Below are 12,565 nucleotides of genomic sequence, written 5' to 3' on the forward strand. Positions count from 1 at the left end.
CTCATCCTGAATATGATGGCTAACTCTGTTACTGGTCCCTGGGCACATGGAGTCCAAAGTATACTGATGGCACTTATAACTTGCAGTTCATTGAGACCCTTGCTCTGTCCCCCGGTTATAATCCAAAAACAAAAACAAATCAACTGCTTTCAAGTTGATTCCAACTCATGACAACCCTATAGGACAGGGCAGAATTGCCCCATAGGGTTTCCAAGGCTGTAAATCTTTACAGAAGCAGAATGGCACATCTTTCTTCTGTGGAGCAACTGATGGGTTTCAACCATCAATCTTTAGGTTAACAGCTAAGTGCTTAATCACTGAGGCACCAGGGCTCCTTCTTGGCTATAAGGTGTCCTTTTATTTGGGACCAGAACCTCTATCCATGCAGAAGCCAGAGTTGAAAGAAAGGGAAGTAAGAAAGTCTTCCTTTGAGTCATTAAGAATGATAGTAAGTGGGGCCGCTCTTGTTTCTACCCCTTGGTCCCTGGGTCTATGTATCCTTCCTTTGAGGAACACAGAGTCATATAGATGTCTCTAATACAATAAATACACTACATCCCAAAGGATGTTATCCCATCATTTCAGAGTCTTTTCTCTGAGCTGGCACTTTAGCTGTGCCTTTAGAAGGCTATTCTAGCATTCTGTGAGTTCAGTTGCTTCTGGTTAGTGCAGTGTGTGATACCTCCAGTGGACCCATGGTCATGGCCCACTTCCAAACTTCTTCAGTATGAAGTGAGTGCCCTAGTTGGGTGATATACTCTGTGGGATTCCATGCCTGAGATGATTAGACATTACATGTGCCCTCTGATAGTGGTACTGGCTGAGGTTATACAGGCAGAAAAGGCAAATCTACACCTTGAATAGATATTTCTGTTTGTGAGACTGAACTACTGGCCCTTCCAGAATGGAAAAGCCTCAAGGAAGTCAATTCCACCAAGTGGCCAGTTGCTCTCCTCAAGGAATAGGCACAATGTTGGCCTCTAATATTGACAATTTTCCAATGCAGTAGCCTTGGCAAATGGGAGACAATGCTGTGATGACCCTATATACTTTCTATTTATACCACCATAGTCATTCCATTTATGGGTCTACCATTACTGTTCTGGGGTAAACAATGGCAAAGCCTGCCTAATGTTAGATGCTTTCTCATGACCAATAATGTTTCACACAAAAATTGTAACATTTATGACCATTTCTATATGTTCAACCCTTATTTTCAGCCTAGGAGCTAGGAGAGAAAGTAGGGGCAGCTCCTGCGGGGGATGTTTTTTGCCCTGTGGGGAAGAGACTTCTGCAACTTCTTTCATCACAGTAGAATTGCTAGACATTAATACAAAGTAGTGGGCCACCTCTGTGAGCTCAGAGGATTAAGGTGCAGGGCTCATATAGACTCAACATCCCCAGGACCATTCATCCAGATTTCCCAATTTCAGGATCCCAGATTTTCCTCACCAGGGCCCTGGACTTCTATAACATTCGCATCTTAGCTGAGCATTCAAATGCCATTAGAGCTCTGTGACTCTTAGAATTAAATCTTCAGCCTGACACTCAACTGACTCTTCTCTTCAAGAGGTAAGAACCTATTTGTAAGCTACCACAAAGGCTCTCTGACTCTTATAATTATCCTTAGATTTATTGCTAATAGTTCTCAGTCTCTCATTACCCTTTCACAAGTTGTCAATACAATTTAGCAGTAACCAGCCAACTTCACTATCTTTGTAGGCATTGTCCCTTGTATATTTTTCTAATGCATCATTATACCTGCTACAGCATTCCCCTCCACTAGACATTTTTCTAGGTTACCACTTGTAAATCCTTAGCAATTGAGCCAATCCATCCACACCATCTACTAACTAGCACAGCAACCTCTTCACCTGTCAGTTTAGGGATGAGCCAGTCCTGCATCCCTGTCTTAGTATATGTATTCTCAGGCAACTCAGTACCACATGAAAGAAAATGACGAGGAAGCTGAGGAGCAATGGGAGAGCCATCATACCATGACATGTGACACTGAATAGAGAAAGAGGAAGGACGGTTAGGTGAAAGAGTCCTGTACTGCTGTGCCATCTAAGGAAAGTTTGGCAAGGGCATCTGGGGTTCTTGAGTCAAAATCAGGTGTCAGTAGACTCCAGTATCTCCCAGGAATGGGCCTGACTCATATAACCCTGCCATACTCAATCTCTGTCTGGGAGCATCCCATGTGAAACATATCCCTGACCACAAAATGGAGATGGATTTCAGCATATAGCAACTGGGCCAGCTTCATGGGCATGTGGTCTGTGAAGTTACACAGAGTCCCACACTTAGCAGGGCCCTCTGCTTGTTTTAGAGTTCTGCTGTTGTCACCTCGATATTCTTAAAAATTTTACCCCTGAACAGGTATTTTATAAGTGAAGTTTAATGGGACAATGGAGCATTTGTGTGAGCATAATGTATGTCTGCCACTTTATGTCGCTCTATTCATGTGTGGAATTTTCGAAACACCATTCTGGTGGACTCACAATGTATGGCAGTTCAGCTAGACAGTGCAAATACAAGGCAAGCGTGTTACACCTACAACTGAATAAGCAAGTGCACTGATTGGCCAAGAGACCATGCTTTCTGTTCAAAACAGAACCTGCTTCAAACTCAGAAGTTCTAAGAAACATTAACTACTAAGGACTATATCTTATCCTTTCTTTCCTGTATCACTTCCCTGTATTAACTGATAACTTACACAGAAAATAAAGACAGAGAAGGAGAGGGAAAGACCACAGCTTCTTTTCTCTTCAGCTCTTTACTCATCACTAGCCTGGAGGTAGACAGTGTTAACAGAATGTGTGTGTTTTAAGAAGTGAAATGAGAATATCTGTGTTAGTTTTGTGCAGTGTCTCAACTATTCTGGTGTCATGGATTGAATTACGTCTCCCCAAAAATGTGTGTCTCAACTTGTTTAGGCCATGATTCCCAGTATTGTGTGGTTGTCCTCCATTTTGTGATTCTAATTTTATGCTAAAGAGGATTAGGGTGGGATTGTAACACCACCCTTACTCAGGTCACCTCCCTGATCCAAGGTAAAGGGAGTTTCCCTGGGTATGTGACTTGCACCACCTTTTATCTCTCAAGAGATAAAAGGAAAGGGAAGCAAGCAGAGAGTTGGGGATCTCATACCACCAAGAAAGCAGCACCAGGAGCAGAGCGCATCCTTTGGACCCGGGGTCCCTGTGCCTGAGAAGCAACTTGACCAGGGAAAGTTTGAAAACAAGGAATCTTCCTCCAGAGCTGACAGAGAAAGTCTTCCCCTGGAGTTAACATCCTAAATTTGGACTTATAGCCTACTTTACTGTGAAGAAATAAATCTCTCTCTGTTAAAGCCATCCACTTGTGGTATTTCTGTTATGGCAGCACTAGATGAGCAAGACATCTGGTAAGAACAAAATACATATACATGTAGGAGCTATGAAATATGAATTGTGTAATTTTGGAGTTTCCACATACTAGTTGACTGCTCCTATATTTTTATTTAAAGCTGGCATTGCATAATATAAAAATGAACAATAAAATTCATGATAATAATTTGAAATATTAATTGTCCTTTACTTTCAGTACCTTTAACAATACTTCTTTTTTTACAACAGACTCCAGAAATTATGTAGCTGGCACTACCTAGGACCCTTAGTCAGTTGTGCATCCTGTAGTTGAAGTCCTGCATAGTGTATTGTCATAGTTGTCACATGGGTGTCGCTGTACAGAAAATCCAGGATCCAAAACTAAAACTCCTGAATCCCAATACTTCTGTTAGCTCACCAAACCACATATCCTCTGCATAGAGCTGCCTCCATTTTTCCTGTCAAGGTATGTTTAGAACTCCTGTGGAGGTAAGCTCCTCATCAACAGAGTGCCTGTTTTACATCCTAAACCAATGTAAGTGACAGATGGTGATGATTATGTATATCAGTCATACTTGACAAGGGGGCCACTCTATCCCTCTGAATCAAAGTGTAGCTCATCTGTTCAAGGCTTTGCTGTTTTTCCTTAGAGGAGCAGTTAAGGCTGTGGGTCCCATAGTCGGACTGTCTGGATTCCAATTCTGAATCAACAATGTGACCTGATATATTATTTACTATAAACTTCAGTTTCTTACTCTATGAAATAGGGTAAGATGAAGTAATTTCTCGTGGGTAAAAACATTTATCATGGTGGTAGGCACGTATTTTTCAGAGTTATCTATTGTTATAATTCTCTTCTAGGACTGTTAACAGTTTAAACCCTCCAGAAACCAAGATCAGTCCATTCAGCCCTAAATTTATGAAAATTTATCTTTATGTTCAAAGACCAACTTCCTTGAGTACCTAATTAAGCTGATGATACATCAGAACCCTCAGGCCATTGTCTGCTCATCTCAGACTTTGCTCAATACATGTGATTTAATGATGGTTTATTCCCTCTAAAAAAAAAAAAAAGGAAATTAAAATAAATAATTTTCTTTTGTGTGTAACCATGTAAATAAACATCTACCTATAACTTTTGTACCACAAGGAAAGAACCTTATCTTGTGCAAACTTAACATATTATCCTATACATGGCTAGTTCTCAACAAATAATGAAAATTATAACACTAATTATTCAGTTATATAAATACTTTATTATTAAACATAACATAGTTATTTTGTTTAATTGCATGAGAGATTTTGATGTTGGATTACAGATTATTACAGATACCTTTTATTATTATTATTATTCAGCATGTCTGTAGATTAATAGGAAAGAAATTAATATATTTTTTCCAACTGGAATTGAAGGTTTTAAAAATATAAATCTCCAGAGCTTATTTTCCCTTTCCAGCTTATCAAAGGTTAAATTAAAAGACCACTCAGTTGCTTTCAGTCACCGGTATGTGGAATTTGAGCACATCAAAGCAAAGCAAAAGGCCAGTGTTGCTCCATCCTCTGGCTTTTGGCATGATCCTGATGAGAAATAGATTATCAAGTGGTCTTTGGGTAGCCACACTCTGCTGTTATTGAATTTCTCCTCTTTGCAAGTCCCTAGACTTCATTACAGTCTAAGACCGCATTGAAGTTACTAAAATTTTTGATAGACTAGTACCTTTAATGGTCCTTCCTCATTTCTGTATCATTCCCAATTGAACTTGAGTTGAACTGAAATTCTTCAGGACAAAAAAAAAAAAGCTGACTTCGGTAACTTAGTCAAAGTACTTCAAATCTGGGTCTCGGTAATAGTAATCTGGAGATAACAACTGATTGATACGTTTACCTCTGAATTAAAGACAATTTGAGTTCCTTTTGGGGTCTTTGGAAACCCTGGTGGCATAGTGGTTAAGTGCTATGGCTGCTAACCAAAAGGCCAGCAGTTCAAATCCACCAGGCGCTCCTTGGAAACTCTATGGGGAAGTTCCACTCTGACCTATAGGGTGGCTATGAGTTGGAATCGACTCCATGGCAATGTTTTTTTTTTTTTTTCTTTTTGAGATCTTCAAGGTCAGTTATAGTAGCAATTATTTCTTGGGAAAATATTCTTCCTTGTTATTCAAGAAATCCGTAACTGTGAGTAAGAGAAAGTTCAAATTTCTCTTGACTAATTAAGGTCCAGTTCAGATAAAATCTGTGCTTTACCAACCACGAGAAGCTCTGCTCCCGAGTAAGAGGGAAAATTAAGACCAGCCCTACTCTCCTCAGCAGAGACTTCTTTTTCCTTCTTGACTTCATCATCTTCTACGTTTGAAAATAAGGCCCAGACTCTTAGAAACCAATATTTTATACACAAGTGAAACATGAAAGGAAAATAAATCCTGGATGTAAGCATACCTGTTTGTCTCTTTTCTGAACTTTAATCTCATTGGACCCATTGACACACCATTCACTAGGCAGAATATAAAGCCCCAAATATTTTCGTTCTGTTCAAACAAATTGTGAAACTCTTCTTCTCCTTATGACCTGTGGGTCCTCTGTTCCACTTTTCATTCAACTCCTGAACATTGATTTTACTTTCTGCAATTTCTGCCCTTGATTTCCCTGCCTTCACATTTGGTATTCTCTGTGGACTTTGCTCAACTCACCTTTTTTGGCTTTTTCTAATTCTACCTGTCTTGTGTTTACAGGTAACTGTTCAAAAATCTTTATTTCAAGCATCCCCATTTATGACTACCATTTCCCATTGTGTTAATATCAGGGCTGCACAAATGCACAGAAAAAGCCAGGAACATAGTTTCTTAATACCTCCTTCTTACTGCATGACACCTTTTTTTCTGTTTTTCTAACATTCTTGTTGTTTTCTACCACCTTTCCTTCCACTTGTTATTTTCTCTGCTAAGAATAGTCTTCCTCCAACATTTTATGTGATTTGTTTATCCCCAACAGAGCTCATATGTTTTCTAACTAGAGAGGTCTCCCTGTGACCCTCTACAAAGATACCTTCTACAACTATTTTCTGTCTCATCACTGTTCTTTTCCCTCAGAGTACTTATTATTCTCTGTAAAGAGCTTTAAAAAAATACAGTATTTATTGTCTGTAAATAAATAGGAGCTACATGAAAGGATTTTTATCTCATCCCCAATTATGTCCTCGGCACCTAGCCTGATGCATAGTAAACACAGTATAAATGTATTTTTAAATACATTAATAGATAAATAAAAGAGTGAATAAATTAATGAATTAAGAATGTATTAACAAATGAGGTAGTAATTACCCCAGCCCCAGAAAATTCAAACTCCTTCAATAGTATCTGATTTGTGCTCTTTTGACTAACTTTTTCTTCATCACATACCAAAATACTGAAACACACAGAACCTCCATGGTAATATTTGTAATATTACCCTCTGTAATATTCTGCCTAAGCCGTATTGTTTTTTCCAACATTATTCAAAAACACACAGAACAAAGGAAGACAGTCTCAGAGTCTAATTAGCTGTAGGGCTGATTAATGTGTAACTTTGAATTATGATTCTTTAATAAATTAAAGTTTCTTAGAAATTATTGAGTCTTTTCTAAAAGAAAACATCTCATTATAGAAATGCTTCCCTAACAGACAATTTTAATGGGAATATACATACACACACTCACATATGTGCACACACACCAGAGGAAATGGTAGGGAAACTATATTTATAGTGACTTTAGGCAAGAAAATTATAAAGTGAGGAGAAGGGCTACACAACAAAAGCCTGAAATGCCATCTCTGTAGTTCACGACATCAAGTGAACCAATTTGCTGCAAAGAACAATCACGAAGCAATTTAGAGAAAATAATAAAATCTTTTTATTTTTAAAGAATGAGTAATCCTTCTTTATCTTTTCATTTTTCTTGAGTGCTAAAAAGCATTAAACACCAGAGAATGTAACTCTCTACCAATTAGTTGAGATTTTGTTCCACTTCCTTATGACTTTTAAATATTTATAAATTGTCTTAAAAGGGGTGGGAGACAAATCTTAAAACAGCAGATGTACAGATGTGAGCTGTCAGACAAATGTAATGGCTAAAATAATACTTTCAAACACAGAAGTTTTTTTTTCTTTTTTTTAATCTCCCTGTTCCAAGAGAGCAATAAACAAAGCTGCAACATCGCAGATTTCCATGGATCTTAATTAATTGGTGGGAGTTATTTTTCTTTGAAAAGACTCAATGTTTCTTCCCATTTCCCATGATCTTATTAATTATCTGAGCCACTTTAGTGTGTGTGTATGTGTGTTTCTACTCATTGATAAAAGAGGGAGATATATCCAGCTTTTAGAGAAATTGCACTCTTATAAAATGTCTTGTAATTACTGATTCCTTATCATTTTAATTTGAGTAAGTGGGTCATAGGCAATTAATTATTTTTGCAATTCACTCAACGTTTTAAAACTTTCATTTGACCCGTGCCTCTTGAAACAAAACTAAAATCGGCTTTTCATTTAAAAATGCAAATAAAAAAATACAGGGGTTATATGCTTTATTTTATCTTAAAAAATAAGTCTACAAAAAATTTCACTGAGATTTTTTTGCCTGCATCAACTAGACAATTTCACATGTGACAGTGCTTAACAGGGCCATAAATAATGTAAATTTTAAGAAGTCAAAGTTGGGTTGGAACTCAAAAATTTATCTAAAATACTGATTCCAGAACATAAATACTTTTATCTCAAAAATCACTCCTTTATCCATTTTATCTTAATTATACAAATTACAATCAACCAAATAAGCATTTTTATTCAAAACTCTAACAGAACAAATCATGCTTATTTGTCCAATTTGGAGCCTAATCTATTGGAGTAGGTCTTCCTCAGGTGGATATCATGTGAATTATATGATTTCTGTGCTTCTAAATTCCTAAGATATAATAAATGGTCATAGAAGTTTTCTTTGCAAACTGAAAGCATTGATTTGGTGCATATGACAAGAGAAATTAAATTAATAGTAAGTGAAAGCTTCACTTCATATCCTCTAGGGATCTAAATGTTAAGTGCAGCAACCTAAAACAAATACTTGATTTTTGTCCTTCCATCCATTGTTTGTTTTCAACAAAGGCATAAAGAATAATTCTAGCCTTCTCTATGCCTTATGGAAAAGTATGTGTAACTCCCCCAAAAACACTTTCCTGTCCTAACAATCCATATGGACAAGAATGAGAAAACATAGTAGAAAGCAATAACAATTGCTTGTTCTATACTATGGATTGAAGTCATCATTGTTAGTTGCTGCCAAGTCAGCTTTGACATATGGCATCCTCATGTATAACAGAGTGAAATGTTGCTCAGCCCTGTGCCATCTTCATGGTTGGTGGTATGTTTGAACCCATTGTATCAGTCCATTTCACTGAGGGTTTCCCTCATTTTTGTTGGCCCTCTGCTTTACCAAACATGATGTTCTTTTCTTGTGAATGGTCTTTCCTGATGATGTGTCTAAAGTGAGAGAGTTGAAATCTTGCCGTCCTAATTTTTAAGGGATAGTCTGGTTGTATTTCTTCTAAGACTGACTTGTTCATTTTTTTTTTTTTTTTGGCAATCCACAGTATGTTCAATATTCTTCACCAGCACCACTGTTCAAACGTGTTAATTCTTCTGTCTCCCTTTTTCATTATCCAACTTTCACATGCATATGATGTTATTAAAAGACCATGACTTGAATCAGATCACCTTAGTCAACAAAGAGACATCATTGACTTCTAAAATTTTACAGAGATCTTTTGCAGCAGATTTTTCCAATGCAATACATTGTTAGGTTTCTTGAGTGGATAGGAAGATACAGAGTTTCTGTTGATAAAAAAGTATGCTGCAATTTTTCTGGTCAGGGAATAGTATATGAACCTTTTACAATTATTTGGAAAAACAGAAAATAAAACCATTCATTAGGTTTCCTTTCTTGAGTCTACAATCTATGGAGACATCCCATCCAAAAGATCTAGCTCTTTGCTTACCTAGTAATTAATGTATCATTGCAGTCTCAGCAGCAAGTGGTATGTCTGTATCATCAACAAATGGAGTGAACTGGAGCAAGAATCCTGTCAAATCTCAGGGTGGTATCCTGAAGGACATTCAGGAAAGAGATAAAAAGTTTCCAAGGATCAGAAGAGTATAATCCATTTGATTTTGATGAATTTCCTCATAGTTACATGTAAAGGCTCTGACATAGCCTGATATTTTCAAAGTATAATTTTTCTGAGTGAATGGTCCTAACTCAAGAGCCTGAATCTTTATAGTAATTTACCCCTGGATCTTATTACATTCAGAACTCAGGACAATACTTAGGAAAGTTTGCTTTTTATCTTAATTTCCTGCCTGGAAGTCAACAGAAAAGTAGTTTTATTCAACTTCTATCATTATATTTTTGATTATGTCAAAAATTGTTTTGCAGCTAGCCCAAAGCTTTTTCAGTGGGGGCACTTATAAGTAATTGAGTGAAAAGAGATGTTGTATTATCAGCTTTCTGCCAGTGGATGCCACTGAGGAAGCATTATTAATTAAAGTTTTTCTTCTCACTGCCATCATGTCTAAGTCAGAGCCTCCTAAAAAGCCCAAATAGCTGTGGAAACTCTGCATTGGCGTGTTGAGCTTTTAAACAATAGATTACAGTCTGAGGAGACATTTTGAGCAATGGAGCACACCCACGGACTGTGTGGTAACGAGAGACCCAAACATCAAGCGCTTCAGAGGCTTTGATTTATCACTTACTACATGACAAATATAGTTTGTCCCCACTATGGTGGAGGAGGTGGGTGCAGCCATGAATGCAAGGCCACATAAGGTGGATGAAAGACTTGTGGACCCAAAGGGGCTGTCTCTCAAGAAGACTCTCAAAGACCAGGTACCCACTTAACTGTGAAAAAGATCTTTGTTTTTGGCATTAAAGAAGACACTGAAGAAAATCACTTAAGAGATTATTTTCAGCAGTATGGGAAAATCGAAGCAATTGAAATCATGACTGACTGAGGCCATGGAAAGAAGGATGGCTTTGCTTTTGTTACTTTTGGTGACTATGATTCCATCATTCAGAAATACCATACTGTGAGTGGCCACAACTGTGGAGTAAGGAAAACCCTGTCAAAGCAAGAGATGGCCAACGCCTCATCCAGCCAAAAAGGTCAAAGTAGTTTGGGAAACTTTAGTGGTGGCTGTGGGGGTGGTTTTCATGAGAATGACAACTTTGGTCATGGACCAAATTTCAGTGGGTAGGTAGCTTTGGTGGCAGCCATGGTGGTGGTGAATATGGAGGCAGCGGGGATGGTTACAATGGGTTTGGTAATGATGATGGTTATGGAGGAGGTGGCTTTGGTTATTGTGGAGGAAGTAGAGGCTATGGAAGTGGTGGACAGGGTTACGGAAACTAAGGCAGTGAGTGTGGTGGGGGTAGCAGCTATAACAATGGAGGTGTCAAGGGCAGCTTTGGGGGTGGTAGTGGAAGCAATTTTGGAGGTGGTGGAAGCTACAATGATTTCGACAATTACAACATTCAATCTTCAAATTTTGGACCCATGAAGGGAGGAAACATTGGCAGCAAAAACTCTGGCCCTTATGGTGGTGGAAGTCAATACTTTGCCAAACCACAAAACCAAGGTGGCAATGGCAGTTCAAGTAGCAGCAGTAGCTAATGCAGTGGCAAAAGGTTTTAACGACTGCCAGGAAACAAAGGTCAGCAGGATAGGAGAGCCAAAGAAGTGACAGGGAAGCTACAGATTACAACAGATTTGTGAACTCAGTCAAACACAGTGGTGGCAGGGCCTAGCTGTACAAAGAAGACAGTTTTAGACAATACTTATGGGTACGGGCAAAAAACTGGAGGACTGTATTTGTGACTAATGGTATAACAGGTTAGTTTCTGTTCTGTGGAAAGTGTAAAGCATTCCAACAAAGGGTTTTAATGTAGTTTTTTTTTTTTTTTGCACCTATGCTGTTGGTTGCTAATTGTAATAGTCTGATCATGATGCTGGATAAAAGTAACTTAAAAAAAAAAAAAAGAGATACTGTATATCAGATATGGAAGGTGATGATAAATAAAAATCTACAGTTATGAGGGTATTTGTTCAACTCACCACTGAAGACTTGTGGATGGTGAGATTATAGGTTTTGTCAATATAGTTCTGTGATACTTGAAATGAGCAGAAAGTATCTGAATTTTAAAAGTGCCTTTGCTTGGCTAACAGAGAACCTGGAACCATTTGTCTTGTGTCCACAAGACAGTGTGATCAGCAGGACAGAGGCAATACCTGCCACTTGGGAACTAAGAGCAACAAATGAGAAGCCTGAAACTGACAGGCTATAACTCATAAGTGTCCAAACTCTGCCCTCAGATACTCTTAGGCAGGTCCCACTGGGGCTTTAGCTGGAAGTCAATTGAATTTCAGGGCCTGAAAGGAACTCTTGGTCTACTGGGAGCAACTATTCTCAGCTGAAACATGGACAAGGAGTTTTAGATAATAATCAGACACTAACAGTAACCATCTGGATAAAAATACAATTGTTTTCTCTTCCTTACAACCAGCCACAGACCAGGAACACATACCCAATGGTAATAAACTAAAATTACATCTTCGGCCTCCATTTGATATTAATTAGACATCACACATCCTGTATAAGACCCCTACTTAGTATTCCAGGATGGGAAACTTACAAAAGGAGCACTCTCACTCTGTGAGAAACTAAGCCCTCTGACCCCTGCCCCCCAGGAGAAGAGGAAGTACATATGTAAGAGACTGTGACTATAACATGAATTAATAAGGAGAAGAGTCAATCCCAAATAATCACTTCATTCAGAAACAGCTTCTATGACTCTGTAACTATCAGTGGCCTAACAAAATGGCATACATATGGGAATTCTTAAATGCAAAGGGGTTATGGTGAATTGTTCATTTAAATCAGTCCACTGGGCATGGAATAGGATAATCCGTGATCTCCACATCTTTATGTAACATATGCTTTAGGAAAATGCAATAAAATAGGAAAGATTATCTTGGAATATAAATATAAACAAAAAACACAAATGGAATCATGAACACCGATTTCCATCCCTATGCGCTGAATTTTTTTGGTATGCACTGAAGGAGCTCTTGAACAAAGTTGAATAGGTGTGAGATTGTTAACCTGGAAAAGTTTGG

General features: G+C 38.1%; 1 pseudogene; it reads left to right on the plus strand.

Moving 5' to 3' along the window:
* Positions 1-9,960: 9,960 nt before the first annotated feature.
* On the plus strand, positions 9,961-11,083 carry LOC126061677 (heterogeneous nuclear ribonucleoprotein A1-like; annotated as a pseudogene).
* Positions 11,084-12,565: the final 1,482 nt, after the last annotated feature.

Source organism: Elephas maximus, chromosome 2 (assembly GCF_024166365.1).
Source record: "Elephas maximus indicus isolate mEleMax1 chromosome 2, mEleMax1 primary haplotype, whole genome shotgun sequence".
NCBI lineage: Eukaryota > Metazoa > Chordata > Mammalia > Proboscidea > Elephantidae > Elephas > Elephas maximus.